Source organism: Dermacentor albipictus, chromosome 3 (assembly GCF_038994185.2).
Source record: "Dermacentor albipictus isolate Rhodes 1998 colony chromosome 3, USDA_Dalb.pri_finalv2, whole genome shotgun sequence".
Lineage (NCBI taxonomy): Eukaryota > Metazoa > Arthropoda > Arachnida > Ixodida > Ixodidae > Dermacentor > Dermacentor albipictus.
The window spans coordinates 110,026,988-110,040,929 of record NC_091823.1 but is presented as its reverse complement, the minus strand read 5'-3'; the positions used below and the strand labels follow the sequence as shown (position 1 = coordinate 110,040,929).

The window sequence follows — 13,942 nt, the reverse complement described above, 5'->3', positions numbered from 1 at the left end:
AATGGTGATCCACGACAGCCCATGGGTTTGAATGGCGCTGGCTAACACACCCCGGAGCTAGATCTAGTACACAAAAATACACCAAGTTAGTTTACGTAGTGATGGCCGTCGCTGCAGCATAATTGGTAGCGCATAAAACGCGGAAAGCGAATGTTGTGGGTTCGGTCCCCACTGGCGGCAAGTGATGTTTTCGTCCACTTTCATTCCACTTTTGTCTTCTTTAGTTTCTGCTTTTCCATTTCAGCCACATCTATTTATCCCTATGTCTTCCTTGGCTTCATTGCATTCTGGCCTTATATTATCGGGATCAACAAAAATCGAGCCCCTCTGTGTCCCTTCTTGTCGTTCGTAACCGTAAAATTGAGAGCTATAGACGCTTCCAGGCGCTTGCGTTTAGCAGGGGTTTCGACACTGGCACTAGCCTCACCATCATGACCATCACGAGGTTATTTTATCGACACTAAAGGGAGAAGGGCTGTTCCGGTGTTATCCAAATAGCCCTTTCCTGGGACAACTGATTATGCATCGTACGCCTACAGATTGCTCAATGTCTTCGTGTCTTCCGAGCGCCCAGTAGCGCGGTAATTTTGCGTGTTTTCGCGGGCTTCTTTCGCACTCGGAAAAACACTTTTATGCCGCACGTATCGAGCAGCAGAAAGCTGTATCTACAGCTTATTACAGCGTATTACAGAAAGCATGTTGCTCTACAATTTTCTCATTGACACTTTTCAACTAATTATGATACTTGATAACTCGATTTCTTAAGATCATTTATGTAGTTAGGCGTAATGCAAACAAACAATGAGTATCCGCAAGCGACTGCAAACAACATTACCTTGGTTGTGTCCAGCTACGTGACATTTGCATGTTTTTAAATCTTGGTGCATGATAGTTGTTACGCCTTGTATAATGCATGGCCAATTTTTATGTTTACAGAAAACTGCCGTCTAAGATCTACTCGGTAGAGCAATGACACATTGGCTTGCTCACTGCGAAGCAAATATCTGCAGGTGTTGCCCCACGCCGTTCATGTAAAACGTTTAAGGTGCCCCCTCCCCAAAAAAGGAAGAACAACAACAATAACAACAACAACAACAACAACAACAACATATAGATGGACCATCATACTCGGGGAGCGAGCAGCGGCCGCCAGTCGGTTAGTCGGCTAACTCGTTTCCCGTTGTACCAATGTTACTCGGATTCCATTGAAATTGAACTTGATGGATTGGCGGTGAAATCGGTAGTCAGTGTATTTGCTGCAGCATACGTGACAGCCAGCAGAAATCTGCATAAATGAAAAGAAAACATTGAGCCGGTGACTCCAGTCTTGCTTTTTAGTCAGGATACATTACAGAGCTCGCAGACTTTGTTGTATCCAGCATCCCTATAGCAGCCTGCAGAATTCTAGGCTGTTATGCCGAAGTATAGACGACGAAGTTGGGAGACGAAAGGTAATGTTTGCTGTTATTGTGTGCCGCAACGTGAGAAGCAGACGTACAACTGCTCACCGATGTATATCCGTCAGATAACGGGAACGCGATACTGTCATGCAATTCGATGCCAACAAAGAGATAAACAAGCTTTAATGGAACTCCGTCAAAGGTGTGTTGAAGCTCCATGGCAGAAAACTTATGTCCCGGTTAGGTAGTTACCATCTTTGGGAAAGTTGACCGATGAGGAGAGCGCAATGCGTTGCATATATTGCCAAACGCTTTCAAAGCACAATTAGCGTGATGTATTGTAATTCTGATGAACTCCTAAAGAAATTCATGAACGCGTAGATCACGAACGGGGGATTCCCTGGCTTCATCGTTAACAATGCTTCTCAATATTAAGTGAGGCAACTCAAAGCATATTCCGGAACTCCGAGAATTCAGGTTCCTTCGCATTCAATCAAAGGACTCACATAGGCCGTGCATTGTAGGGAAGGGATGAATATCAATTACGGGGAATGTTCTCTGCACCTTCCGACAGTTGCGCAGAAGGGTGGTAACGGCGTTCAACCTTACAAAGAATTGCGCGTAGTCGTTCATATTCAGAGGCGTTGTCAATATGTCTTTCCGAGAGCGGGAGCTCTTTTCTAATTCTGGCCTGATTCGTCTTCAGTACGTTGATAAAGTTATCCGCAGAAACATAATTTTGCAGACGTTTCGCCCATGGCATCATATAGAGCGGATTTCCTACTTGCCAGTGCCTTGCCCTTTGAGGGGTGGGCCACACTTACAAAATCGTCTCACAAACCAGCAAGACTCGCAGGCCGCACTTTCTGTACTTCAGGTTTAAAGCATGCCACAGACCTGGAGCGAGGTAGCAAATACAAGGTATACTGCCAGCTGCTGTCAATACAGTGTTATATTATTTTAGTTCCATGCAGTGCTGAGAATTGGGAGCATATTTATACTATGCCTCACAATACAGGACGATTGCTGCCGGTTATGTTATTAAAACTGTAACGAAAAAGAAGCGCCGGTTAGCCCGGCGCATCTCCAGCGTATGAAATGTAAAGAAGAAGCGCCGGTCAGTCAGGCGCATCACCAGCGCTTTACGTACGGGGACGGTTCTGACTTCTCGCAGGGTTTTGCCTACCGCACCGAGTTCGACCTCTCACTCCTTGCGTACAGGTGCGGGCTAAAAAAAAAAAATGTGTTCGCGCTTATTTCTTCAGTTGCGTACTAATTTAATCTTCATGTTACGAAAATTTTGAGCATAGCCCAGACAAAACAGTCCATAAGAAAAGAAGCAAGTAGAGCGTTATTGGCACCTTATTGGTTACATATAGCCCAGTCTGCCGGCAATGGTTGCAGCGGATGAAAGCCAGGCGTGGGATCGACGCACTATACCGGTTCGCCAGAGCTATGCAGCTATTGCTTCTGTGGCCTATCGGGACTTCGCTTGAACGAAGCTCAATGAACAGTGGCTCCTTACCAGCGGTGCCGGCCGAGCAGGAGGCGTGCTTAATCCTGCAGTGACTCTGTAAGGAAAATAGCTTTAGTAAAAAGCGAACCTATAAGTCGCGGACAATTCCGAACATTTGCTTGTGTTTTTTTTTGTGGTTATTGTTTTTTGAAATTCTAAACGACTTGCTTCCTCCTTCTAGACACCAAAGTGAGCTTAAACACCGGTGATTGAAAAAGAAAGAGCGTCTTTACCTTTTTTTTTTTTTTTTGCCAAGTTACCAGTTCAATCTCGTGTGTGCCTCGCCAAGGGATAAAGATAGGTTTCAAAGAGCAGCAACTGCCTAAGAAACAAAGAAATAAAGAGAGAGAAGCGGCGTAGAATAACAAAGACGCCTGCGAACAGTAGGACCTAAAGAAAGGAGGTGCAGCTGTCACCGCAGCTCGCCGGGAGTCGCTATAGAAGAACAAGGTCATTAGTATCTGGAGTGAAGCCAAGAACTGCGCAGCTGAGATTTCTGGCTCTTTCGCTCCCCACGGGCGGAGCTTAGCCGTGATGCCCAGGTAAATACAACGAATGAATGTACAGTCAAAACAAACAATCAGTCAACCAAACAAACAAACCAACAATCAAACGAGCCAGTAAGCAACGTATCGATGTGGCTTTGGTCGCTGCCAAGTGATTTTTTTTATCGCACTCCAATGCAGAGGAAAAGCCGGCGCTTCTACGAGGCGGCACCACTTCCTTTGATTCATTCAATAACTGAAGAAGGTCACTTAAAGCGCGGTGCTACTAGGAACCCAACATTTTGCGTGCAATCGCCTGGCCGTTTCAAATCTCACGCAGGGCAAATCGCCCAATGTCGCAGTTTATTCGAGGTTGTGACAACTCATGTCAGGGGCACAGGCAAGGTATACAGAACATTAATGGCTCGAGAGTATTGTCGCCACCTAAGCCGATATGTATGCACGCAATGTCGTATGCGTGCATACTCATTTCTACTTGTAAGCGCTTGCAGATTAGATAAATAATCGCATCTAAGCACTTTGACATGGTAAAGAAGAGCTTAAGAGGAAGCCTTTCCTCAAGAATAACTCAGTTTTTCCTATTCAAGTACATGTGAAACATAGAAAGCGCTTTCATATGACAACCGGACGACCTATTTGAATGAAATGATTTGTATATTAGAAAATGCTGAAGTCCATAATTCCACCGACAGTAGGAAGCATGCAGAACATTGCTCGATGGTCTCTAATTTTTTACGGAAATTGCCAAACACGGGGAATTCCAAAAAAGTGCTGAAACACAAGAGTTAGAAATTTATAATTCTGCACTAATAGCAGATGTCACAGTACTGCAAACTGTGAAAAAAAGCGATTAAAGAGGACAAATGGTAAACACAAATTTACACCATGCGTGAAATCGCTGCAAAGTTCACCAGGGCTGTGCAAAAGTTTCTTTCACAGATTATTGGTATACTTCAGAGAGGTGTCTGATGCATCATTTTGCCCGCTTTTGATGTCTTCGTCGAAGGGTACATAAATACCTGATGTAAGAATAGAAAAAAGTGACGAACATTGAAAAGAATATTGTAGAAGCAATTATGGAAAACTATAAAAATCAAGAGGCAAAGTTTAGGCAACAGTAGATATAATATCATATACATGTTAATACAGAGCAGTTTTCAAATAATCAATTCTATGATAAAACGCACAGTGTAAAAAAACAAAGTTGTGCAACGCAATATTGGCTGTTCTGTGAAGTTTACTAAGTACTGTAATGCTTAGAAGTATACTACTGGGTTTCATAATTCAGTCTTGTATGGCTGTCATTACCCACGCTCAGAATTTTGTCCACTATACTTACGTGAATGCGGTGTTAGTTTTGATATATGCACAGTAAGTAGCTATTAATTTGTTACTATATTGCTTCTGCATGGGTTGAATGGCCTATAGAGGTATTTTAACTGAAGCTGCTAAAGTCACCTTTGACAGGTAGCACAATTTTTCTGCGTGAGTTAGATTACAAAAAGAAATTCACTATATTTACATGAGATACAACATGAAATATTTGTAGCTAGAAACATCTTAACAATAACATTTAATTTATCCGCTTATTCTATCTGACGAAATTTAAAAAATTAAATTATGGGGTTTTGCGTGCCAAAACCACTTTCTGATTATGAGGCACGCCGTAGTGGAGGACTCAGGAAATTTCGACCACCTGGGGCTCTTTAATGTGCACCTAAATCTAAGTACACGGGTGTTTTCGCATTTCGCCCCCATCGAAATGCAGCCGCCGTGGCCAGGATTCGATCCCGCGACCTCGTGCTCAGCAGCCCAACACCATAGCGACTGAGCAACCATGGCGGGTGTGACGAAATTAATGAATTGAGGGGAATTCATAAGCGTCTACCTGGGACTAATTTTCAAACTAGCACCTGTTCTCACATGTTACATTTTAATATTGTGACAAGAACACCCCGCTTTTCAAGTTAAGTTTTAATCAAACACTTTTTCAAAAACGCTTGGTTTGTAGCTCTAAATTCAATAAGTGCAACGTCACCCGCTCCGCCTACCAATTTGGGCAGAGACGCTAATTAAAAACAACATACAGTATAGTTTGCCTAGCATTATGAACTGTTGCCATGTTATTATTCTTTTGCATCCCATAAACAGAAAACTACCGTAGAGCAAATGGGTGCATTATCATAGTTTACCGTGACAATCCGACTGCATGCTAAATGACACTGCATACTAATTTATACTGGGTGGCAGCCGTAGACGACGATAACATTAGAAATACAACTTTCTTTGCGCCTGAAAAAGGCCAAATACATTTTCCCGCACACGGCAGATACTTTACATGTTATAATTTGCAGTTAATTTCATTATTATTGAGTAGATGACCCACATTAAGATGCGCATTACCTTCCGTTCACGAAGCGTCAAGATGTTCCTTACCGAACTGCGTACTGGACCAGTGGTTGTTTTTTTTTTAAAATTTTATTTCTTCAGGAATACCTGAAGGGCTTTCATATGAGGGTATTACAGAAATAGCACTTCTTATCACATATAGTTACACATGTATACAACTAGTACCATTGCATCACCAAAAATAGCTTCAATACGACACGTATATTAGAAAATAATTATTAGAAGCTGTCAGGAGCAATTTGCAATTTAAACAACAAACTATATGGTTAGATTTCTAGATAAATTTTCGCACAAGAGAGAATGAAGCACTAGTTATTGCACGATTGAACAAAACTGACTGAAAGAAAGGAATCGATCAAAACGCTTGATTATTATTACAATTTAGTGCTATCGTTGTTTTCGAGATTAAGTTCTCTGCAGCGCCCAAACAAATAAATAAACTATAATTAAATTATTCTTCCAGATCACTCGCAGAATCACGTAATCAATTATGCCTCCCGATTACGACCGCTCCAACAGGAACTCCTTACAAATTTCGCGCCCTACGATACGGCGTTTTTATTCGCGAAGCTGCGACCTCGGAAAGAGAAAAAACAACATATGTTGCTTCGCAGACGTTTCCTCCCCGACGTTTTGGCGTTGGGGGCGTATCAGATGAACCACGTGTGGGCTGTAACAATGACGAGTGCTGACGCCGCTCAGAAACTGCTCACCGCTGTCAACGTGAAGGTAAAAGATCGCCCATGTTTGCTCATCGATCCAAACAACCGAGAGGTACGCTTAAAGCTACACTGGTTGCTGCACGGCGTGACCGACGAAGACATTCGTGTGGCCCTGACACCCTACGGGAAAGTGCTGGAGGTGACGCGGGAGAAGTGGCGTGTGCAAGGCGTCACTGAAAAGGGCTCGACGACTCGCTCAGTTGGACTGCAATTGCATGGCGACGTCAAAGTCGACGACATTCCCCACCAGCTCAAGATAGCCGGAGAGCTGACTCTCGTCGTTGTTCCAGGCCGCGCTCCGCTCTGTCTGCGCTGCAAGAGCACCGGGCACATACGTCGGGACTGCAAAGTACCTCGCTGCAGTCGTTGTCGCCGTTTCGGCCATGAGGACGCGGATTGCCCAAAGACGTACGCCAGCGTGACCGGACCAGTCCAGGCAAACGATGCATTGGACCACCTTATGGATGAGGCAGACTCCGAAGAAACAGCAGGAGTGTGCCAAAACCTGACTACTCAAGAGGGTACCCCGAACACTCCACAGGACGTCCTCCTTGAAGCTCCAGGGAAGCCCGACGCCGGGCTTCTGCATGAAGCCGTGGAGGACCGGAGTAGGAAAGCTGCTCCAAGTAGTACCGGCCACACTTTTTCCAGCGGAGCTGTAGAGTCTACTCCCGAGGCAGTGCCGATGACAGGCATCGATAGCGACAGTGCCAGTGCGACCGCAAAGCGGCCCCACGAAGCAGGCGAAAAGGAGAAGGGGCCCAGCGCCCTCGCAACGGATGAGCCGCCTGCGAAAACGACTCCCGTGCGGCGTCTTTCCCATCGGCTTCGGCCGAACACTTCGACGGAGCGCAAGACGGCGGAAACGCCGCCTTTGCCTCCCTGAGGTCTGCACCGTGTCAAGGCACCCAGAAAAAAAGCGCAGTAGTGAGGTGAGCGTCATGCCCCCGGGTTCTCACCGCCTCGCAATGATGTCTATCGATAGGTCATTTCGTGTGGCCACTTTAAACGTACGTGGGCTTGCCTCAAGGAGGAAGCAAAGTCAACTCTATAGACTAGTTACCGAATATGACCTGGACATTCTAGCTGTACAGGAGACAAAAGTTGAGGGCGACGACGAAACCGGGGGCATGGTGCGTCAATTCTTAGCTCGATACTGTGTTATAGTGAGCCATGCTGTGGGAACTTCTTCCGGGTGCGCTTTGTTCATCCGACATAGCCTTGGAGCAAAAGTAGAAGCTGTGACGTCATGCCCGTCAGGTCGGCTTATTGTCTGCGATTTTTTATTATCGTCATTGGAATGGCGTGTTATTTGTTTGTACGCGCCGACTGTCGCTGAGGAAAGACGCAGATTTTTCGATCAGCTAAAACAGTATACCCTGTGTAATAGGCTCCTCATTATTGCCGGTGATTTTAACTGTGTTCTTTCAGCCCGTGATAAAACTAGCGCCCGACCGTACAAGGATGCAAGCACCATTGCCCTAAGCGATATGATAAGGGACGATGGTTTGGAAGACGTGGCTGAGTGTCTCGGTGGTGGGAGGACTACGCAGTACACCCACTTTCAGGCAGCCAGCCACGCCCGTCTTGACAGAGTGTATGTGAGCCTTGATTTGATACCCCTTTGTAAGGAGTACCACGTGAGCGCACTTTCATTCAGTGATCACTGTTTGGTCAGCTTTTTAGTAGCAAGCACGAAAGAAAAGAAAAAGGGCTTTGAGTGGCAACTATGGAAATTTAATTCGAAATTACTAAGCGACGAAATGTTTACAGCGGATGTAACGAAGCAAGTTGAAGAAATGAATGCTGATGATAACACGACATCTGGTGAAAAATGGGAGAACTTCAAGCAGGTGGTTAAAATCAAGGCTTTAGAGCGTGCGAGCGCTATATGCAGAGAAAAGGGAGCAGAAGAAAAACAGATGCGCAGGAATTTAGAAAAATTGATCAGTGAGGAATGTAGGATGCCCGGCATGTTCATGGACGATATTCGCGCACTGAAACATAAAATAGAACAGTTCGATATCGAGAGATACCGCGGTGCTGTGGTGCGGGCAAGGGCTGAAAGGCTGATAATGGGAGAAGTACCGTCGAAAAGAGCGTTAGGCTCAGAAAAGTGGCATGCGCGCCGCAATCAGATAGCGGAAATCGAATATTGCGGAAAAGTTAGCGACGCAGCAGAAGATATCGAGCGTGCTTTTTTCGAGCACTATAGTGGTTTATTCACTTACTGCGCAGTCGACATTGATCGTTTTAAAAAGGACTTTTTGTCGTTGATGCCAAGGCTAGATGAAAGTACGAAAGAAACATTGGAGGAACCAATTTCGGAAGAGGAAGTGAAAAGTGCTATTGAAAGTATGCATCCAGGAAAGTCCCCTGGCCCTGATGGTCTAACCTCAGCCTTTTATAAATATTTCAAAGGTGCGATCTCACCAGCCTTAGCGGATGTTTATAACGAAGCATTCCAGCTCAAAGTACTACCCCCGTCCTTCTCATCTTCCCACACTATTCTTATACCCAAGTCAGAAGATCCCGTTGCATTGCGAAGGGTAACTTCTTACCGCCCAATTTGTCTCACTAACGGAGACTATAAGATAATGATGAAAATCTTAGCAAAGAGGTTGCAGACTGTCATTGCGAAGCTTGTGGGGCCGCATCAAACGTGTGGCATTAAAGGTCGAACTATCTTCTCAAACATACACGTAGCACGCAGTATCCTCGAATGTTGCGATGCCATGGGTGCACATGTGGCAATGCTCCAAATTGATCTCGAGAAAGCGTTTGACCGGGTGCCTCATGACATACTTTTGTGCATTCTAGATTATGTGAATTTGGGTAGAATAATTAGAGAGGGGGTTGCCATGGCGTACCGGGACTGCTCGACGCGGCTCATTGTCAACAAGATGTTGGGAGCGCGAATCCAAGTTAAGCGGTCTGTGCGTCAGGGCTGCCCTCTCTCGCCGCTGTTGTTTTGCTTGTATATAGAGTCGTTTTGTTTGAGTGTCATGGAGAATGACTGTGTCCGCGGGTTTAAACTGCACGAGGTTGAAGTCCGCCTGTTGGCTTATGCAGACGATATTGCTGTGTTCTGCACTGATTTGGACAGTATAACACAGGCTGTCAAATGTGTTAAAAGTTTTTGTGCTGTGAGCGGCAGCGCGGTAAACTGGGGTAAGTGCCTGGGATTCTGGCACGGGGATTGGCGGGCGACCCCAGACACTTTTGCCAACATGAGTTTCGTTACGACTCCGGTGAAATACTTGGGTGTTCCCCTTCAGTGCTACAAAGACAGTGAGTCGTACTGGAGGAGTGAAGTGGATAAGCTCCGGGACACAGTAAACAAATGGAATGGCTGGAATTGGTCTATGTTTTCCAGAGCCACAATTTGCAACATATTTTTAGTGAGCAAACTTTGGTACATCCTCCAAGTCTTGCATTGCTCAAGGGTAAACATCCAAAAAATTCACCGGGTGTTCGCAGTGTTTGTGTGGGCATCGTCTTGGGAGAGATCAAGTCGTACCAATTTGTTTCTTCGAGTTCGAAATGGAGGACTTGGATTGTCACATTTGTTTTTGAGACAGGTTGTCAATCGTTTTTTTTTCTTCAGGGACGCAAAAAACCCGTTTTTATACACTGTCTGCCAACTTCGCCTGGGCAGGCACTTGCCCGAAATGGTTGTCTCAACGGGCAGTTTGCCAGGGGGTGTTTATGGTTTTCTACGTGAAGTTGTGGTTTCATGCAGGTTTTTGTCAGCGCGTTTTTCTCTTCAATATTTGAGTGACGTTAACCGGAAAAAACTGTACAGGGACCTGTGTGATGTTGTTCTTCCCGTGCCTTTATATCGGTCTCTCTACAGAGCTAGCCATGGGCACAATGTTCTGAAGCGCGTGAAGGCGATGCTAGTACCGTCAGGCGCTAAGACGTTCTTTTTCGAATTGCACTCCGGAACGCTGACTGTCAAACCATGGCTGGCTGAAAGAGGTTTCTTTGTTCCTTGGGGCACTCATTGTACAATTTGCAGGCAGGAGGAGACAATTGAACATGTTTTTCTGCATTGTTGGGATGCCGTTTTCCTCTGGGATGTGCTCCAGCGCACAATCAAAAAGGATTTCCCCCTAGATGCGTATGGGATTCGCTACTTGCCAATAGAAAGTGATGATGGTACCCCATTCGATGTGATCATGCTTTTGGCCCTGCATAGCATTTGGAAATGTAGAATTGCGGTAAGGCATGCCGATCTCGATGCAAGAGCGGCTCGCCAGTATTTCAAAGAAAGCATACGGAACTTTGTAGAGGAACAAAAGTTGCTGGAGTGCATCCCAGAGTGGTTGCCACGAGTGGAATTATTATTGGCGATAAGGGAATTTTAGCACAAGCGCAGCCGCACAAGTTCTGCGGTTGTTTTCAACATATTGTGAGTGTGCCTTTTGATTATTTGTGAATGTGTAATTTTTATCCGGGCCAACGACCGGCAATAAAGAAAAAAAAAAAAAAAAAAAAAAAGGTAGCGTGGCCGAGTGGTCTAAGGCGCTGGTTTTAGGCACCAGTCTCTTCGGGGGCGTGGGTTCGAATCCCACCGCTGCCACAAACTTTTTGCTTCCATTTTTTTTTTCTTCCCGAGAAACGTGCGTCACCCAGGAAACTTCAAGGGCATTTTGCCAGGTCGCGTAGCAGTTGTACTTTTTTTTAAACTTTTTTCTCTCTCCATAGTGCAATTAATCTTTCGCATGAGGGTGGGTGAAAAGGGACCTGCTGTAGCGTTTGTGCCTATATTATTTGGTTTCGCTACCAATGCCCGCTAATCTCTTGCTGCATAACGTGATATCAGCTGTGATAAACGGGTTGCGCGTGACACGGGAATGCACGCTTGTCTTCCGTACGATGCCAGGTGGGTCTGGATATTGGCATCAATTTTCTCTCTGAAAATTCTCTGACGATACTTTACAAATTAAATAAGTAAATATTTTTTACTTCAAATCAGAATTCTTTTCTTTTTTGGTTTTGGTGAGTGCACATGACAGAGAATAATACCTAAAAATTGTATAATATTCAATTTTTTTTATTTTATATTTGCGATGGCGGGGAGTGAATTTCGTCAGGTCGTCGCATATGTGCAAGCACCGATAATGTAAAATTACGTCCTGCTAAAAAGAAGAAAAAAGGAAATCTGGAGTTTTGTGTGCCAGAGCCAACTGCCGAAATATTTGTTACGTTCTATCTTGCTCTTCCCTAAGTTGAAAGCAATTGTAGTATATGTGTTTTTGAACGTACAGTTCGACCATGCAGTTTTTTATACCGTGAGATCTATACGACAAGGCAAACTTCCATTTTTTTTTTGCTTTTTGTGCCTGTAACGGGAACCACAGTAAAAGCGAAGAGTGGTTTTGCTTCATGAGAATCAGGTCTTCGCATTATCGGCGTTCGCTACAGGATGTGCGACTGCGTCGTCGTTTATCTTTCGATGCCCTAGCGTTCACGTTTCCTTTGAAGCGGTGAACATGTCCTTCAGCAGTTACAGCGTCTCGTGCGAAGGACGTCCTCATTTACCCGCCGTGGTTGCTCAGTGGCTATGGTGTTAGGCTGCTGAGCACGCGGTCGCGGGATCGAATCCCGGCCACGGCGGCCGCATTTCGATGGGGGCGAAATGCGAAAACACCCGTGTACTTAGATTTAGGTGCACGTTAAAGAACCCCAGGTGGTCGAAATTTCCGGAGTCCCCCACTACGGCGTGCCTCATAATCAGAAAGTGGTTTGGGCACGTAAAACCCCATAATTAACCCCATAAAACCCCATAATTTCTCGCGAGGTAGGAGAGATCAGTGGAGGATAAGTGGAATCGTAAATGAAAGCGGTGTAAAACTGAAACTGCTAAAAGCATTCAATGGTATCGTTTTTTTTGCAGCAATTACAGCGAAGCTGTTAGCCTCTCGGTGCTCGGCATTTTTCGTGTCCCTCGGTGAGCTGAGGTTATCATCATCAGCAATGACTCGTACCCCCCCTCAACAAGCAAAAATGGAATCGCTCATTTCCCTCGTAGTGCAGAGGCTACAAGCACTCAGCAAAGGGAAGCGAACAGTGCATACACTCATTGAAATCACGCATATAACACATAGAACAGCATATGTTTTAACAAAGACCGAGCTCAAAACAAGCATCTGAACCACCTTTATTGGGGGTTCGGATGCTTGCTTTGAGCTGGATCAGCTTTGAGCATTGCATACCATCCTCAGCAGTTGTAGTGGGGATCTTGCAACAGCTTCGCTGGACGTGTACTTTCGCAGGGCCGGAATGCGAGTCACCTTTTTTAACGCTCAGTTAATGTTCTCCTTATTGAGTACTAATTGACACATTTGTTAATAAGCAACAATCCTTCCCCTATGTTAAAGTGTGACTTTGTTCTTCAAACTTTTTTTCTTATTCAGCCGTGAGAACTGCATGGCGGGGAAACAAACATTGTGTAACTCTCCGGTGGGGCTACTCTATCTGGACACATTTTGCCACATTGACATATTCTGCAACAGCGCCGTTTAAAGTCGATAAGAGAGGCCCGTATAGCAGCCAGTGGCGTAGCCAGGGTGTGTGTGGGGGGGGGGGGGGTGTGTGCTGCTGGGCTTCAGGACTTCCCCCAAAATTTTCCGGCCGGCGTCCCGCTCCCTTTTATGCGTGGCGCGTCAGCTATGAACAAAGCGGCATATTCTTCGAACGCCCGCAAGAGACAAGTGCAGGATGGTACACGCCTTCAGGCAGACCAAAGGCCTGCTCAAGTTAACAGTTGTATTATTATGCACCAAGCGTGGGAAACTTAGCCGAGCCCGTTAGCACTCACTCCTCCCCCCCCCCCTCCGGAAAAACATCCTCGCTATGCGCATGAAAGCGACAATGTCGGCCAATTACAGTTTTTCAGAATGGCGAAATTCAAAAATGGCAAATTTTCAGTGTCCATGGATGTGACCTTGGGTCGTATAACGTTGAACTATTCCTTTCTGGTTTTACTGTAATCTCCTGACGTCAGATTTACGTAACCGCCGACGCAAGCACGGGATTGGGACCTGCAGCGTTGTTTGAACAGCCTAGTCAGACGCTCTCCTCGCTTACAGGAGGCCACTTTTGTTTGCCTTGAAAGCGAATAGCCTTGCCTACCTTGACATATTTTTTTTAAATTATGCGGCTGAAAAGAAGCGATGAGCACACAGTAGAGAGGGTATGGGTGGGTCTTAGCTAGCACAGTGAAAATATTAACCGGAAAAGGAGGACAGTGCCCGCGTCTTCGATTGGTCCACTTCCCCTTACTTAGCTTGCGGCGGCTGGTCCAAAATTTGCGAGGTCGTGCAACGGAAGGTTAAAAATAGTTCTAGCACGGATCCTCATTGATGAAGAATTGGCAGAGCG

At 45.5% G+C, this 13,942-nt stretch overlaps 1 protein-coding gene and 1 non-coding gene across 2 annotated transcripts in view; both read left to right on the top strand.

The window, feature by feature from the left end:
* The window catches only part of LOC139057741 (uncharacterized), a 77,637-nt gene that overhangs the window by 15,679 nt on the left and 48,016 nt on the right, over positions 1–13,942 (top strand). The window lies entirely within an intron of this gene.
* On the top strand, positions 11,057–11,138 carry TRNAL-UAG (transfer RNA leucine (anticodon UAG)). Its single transcript has one exon. It is a non-coding gene; the product is annotated as a tRNA-Leu (tRNA).